The sequence below is a fragment of the Pleuronectes platessa genome, chromosome 24, assembly GCF_947347685.1.
Source record: "Pleuronectes platessa chromosome 24, fPlePla1.1, whole genome shotgun sequence".
NCBI classification, from domain to species: domain Eukaryota; kingdom Metazoa; phylum Chordata; class Actinopteri; order Pleuronectiformes; family Pleuronectidae; genus Pleuronectes; species Pleuronectes platessa.
In genome coordinates this window covers 12,114,561-12,117,060 of record NC_070649.1, presented here as the reverse complement: position 1 = coordinate 12,117,060, position 2,500 = coordinate 12,114,561, and the positions used below count along the sequence as shown (strand labels likewise).

Here is a 2,500-nt window from a genome sequence, read left to right as displayed (position 1 = left end):
AATACGGCTCAGTGGGTGGCTTCATTCGCGTACGGCCACACCAACCTGAATACGCCCGATCTCGTCTGATCTCGGAAGCTAAGCAGGGTCGGGCCTGGTTAGTACTTGAATGGGAGACTGCCTGGGAATACAAGGTGCTGTAAGCTTTTACCTGACGTATTTACATGTATAAATAAGGCTCAGTGGGTGGCTTCATTCGCTTACGGCCACACCAACCTGAATACGCCCGATCTCGTCTGATCTCGGAAGCTAAGCAGGGTCGGGCCTGGTTAGTACTTGGATGGGAGACTGCCTGGGAATACCAGGTGCTGTAAGCTTTTTCCACTTTTACCTGACGTATTTACATGTATAAATAAGGCTCAGTGGGTGGCTTCATTAGCTTACGGCCACAACAACCTGAATACGCCCGATCTCGTCTGATCTCGGAAGCTAAGCAGGGTCGGGCCTGGTTAGTACTTGGATGGGAGACTGCCTGGGAATACCAGGTGCTGTAAGCTTTTTCCACTTTTACCTGACGTATTTACATGTATAAATAAGGCTCAGTGGGTGGCTTCATTAGCTTACGGCCACACCAACCTGAATACGCCCGATCTCGTCTGATCTCGGAAGCTAAGCAGGGTCGGGCCTGGTTAGTACTTGGATGGGAGACTGCCTGGGAATACCAGGTGCTGTAAGCTTTTTCCGCTTTTACCTGACGTATTTACATGTATAAATACGGCTCAGTGGGTGGCTTCATTCGCGTACGGCCACACCAACCTGAATACGCCCGATCTCGTCTGATCCCGTTCAGGTGTGCAAGCAGGAAGTGAGCAGAGAGCAGAGAGCAGTCGAGTGTTTGTTGGGACCGCGTGTGCTTGTGAGGCATAAGGTGCATTTGTGATAGTTTTATGTGTGATTCATTTCCCCTGCAGCCTGGCTGTTTGGGGGATTGTTTCATACTTTCTGTGATTGGATGGATAATTTGATAAATGACAAAATAGAAGGTAAGGCCACTTTGATTAATGCAGAACCCGAGATTGATTATGCTTCTAGTGATTGGGGGGAAGAACTTGTGAAGGAAAACATGGATGTTAAGGACAGTTTGGCACATGTAGAACGGGAGAATGATTCTGGAAATATTGAAGCCAGCGAGAAAGGAATAACCCAGGAGATCAATTCCGTAATTAGGCCTATTGATAAAGCAAGCATGGCGAATGGTAGGAGAGATAAAGAGAGACAGGGAGAAAGTGAGGGTGATTGTGGCTATAAAAAGGAGCTGACATTGATTGTAGAGCCCGTCGGTGAGGATTACATTACCATGATGGAACTGTTGCGGGAAATCAAGGAAAAGTGTGGGATTGTTCTGGCATGCAGGGTCAAAAGTATGAACACTTACGAGATCACCATGCAGGAGGGAAAGGGCAAGACAAGGTTATTAGATGGCTTCAAAATCGAAAACACTCGGGTGACTGCCAAGGAAGTTCGCAGCAATGAAATTGTTGTTTCATTTCTAAACTTGCCATCTTATATCACTGATGCTGAAATTAGGCAGAAACTCTCAACGTGGGGCGTGAGGGCGATTTCGCCCATCAAAAGAAGGAAATGGCCTGGGACAGACGTGGTGGACGGGACAAGGTTCTGTAAAGTACAATTTACTGAACTTGTACAGTCGCTGCCCTACTCAGCAAAGTTCGAGACACTAGACGGAGGGGAGTACTTCCGTGTAATTCATGACAGGCAGGTGAAGGTCTGCAGGCTGTGCATCCAGCCAGGACATATTTTGAGAGAATGCCCAGACTTCACCTGTTATAAATGCAAGCGCCAGGGACACTATGCTAGGGAGTGTGACTTGCAGGGGGGGAGGCGCGGAGAGGAGAGGACGGTGGACGCGGAGCCAGCCGGCGGCGACGAGCGCGTTTCCTGGTCCGAGGAGGAGCAACGACAGCAGGACGAGGACACCGGAGCTGCCAGCGGGGGTGAAATTACCCCATCCACCATCGGCAGCAGTGCGGATGAAGTGTCCGGTGAGACGGGTTGCATGACGGGAGGAGCATCCGGGCAAAGTATGGAGGAAGGTGCTAGCAAAGCGCCCAAAACTCCCTCAGCCCGGGCGAGTGAACGAAAAGGCGACCGACCAGGAGAGGTGGAGGCCCCGGATTGCAGTGAGGCTCCAGGGGACGGCGGGGCTGCTGCTGCTGCTGCTGCTGCTGCTGCGACTGCTTCACCTAAGGAGCCAGACGATTCGAGCATGGAGGTGGTGGAGACAAGAACATCGGGAGAAGGAGAGTCGATGGACTACGAGGCGGTGAAAGCCAGCAGGAAGAGAATGAGAAAAAAGAGGGACAAAAGGGAGCCAAAAGAGCGGAAGGTATGAACAATCGAGCATCTCTGGAAAGCTGTGTTTTTCTTTTCACCATTACTATGGTCATAATAACATCCTTAAATGCAAACGGCCTGAGGAACATGATCAAAATAGAAAGAACGATTGAACTCTGTAAATCTGACATACTGTGCCTTCAAG

At 50.1% G+C, this 2,500-nt stretch overlaps 1 protein-coding gene, 3 non-coding genes and 1 pseudogene across 4 annotated transcripts in view; all 5 read left to right on the top strand.

Moving 5' to 3' along the window:
• Window positions 1-2,500, top strand: part of LOC128431094 (uncharacterized) — an 870,493-nt gene that overhangs the window by 91,421 nt on the left and 776,572 nt on the right. The gene's annotated exons all lie outside the window — the stretch shown is intronic.
• On the top strand, window positions 28-146 carry LOC128435358 (uncharacterized; annotated as a pseudogene).
• LOC128431586 (5S ribosomal RNA) lies at window positions 199-317 on the top strand. The gene has a single exon (XR_008334368.1). It is a non-coding gene; the product is annotated as a 5S ribosomal RNA (ribosomal RNA).
• Window positions 379-497, top strand: LOC128434015 (5S ribosomal RNA). Its single transcript, XR_008336715.1, has one exon. It is a non-coding gene; the product is annotated as a 5S ribosomal RNA (ribosomal RNA).
• LOC128431584 (5S ribosomal RNA) lies at window positions 559-677 on the top strand. The gene has a single exon (XR_008334367.1). It is a non-coding gene; the product is annotated as a 5S ribosomal RNA (ribosomal RNA).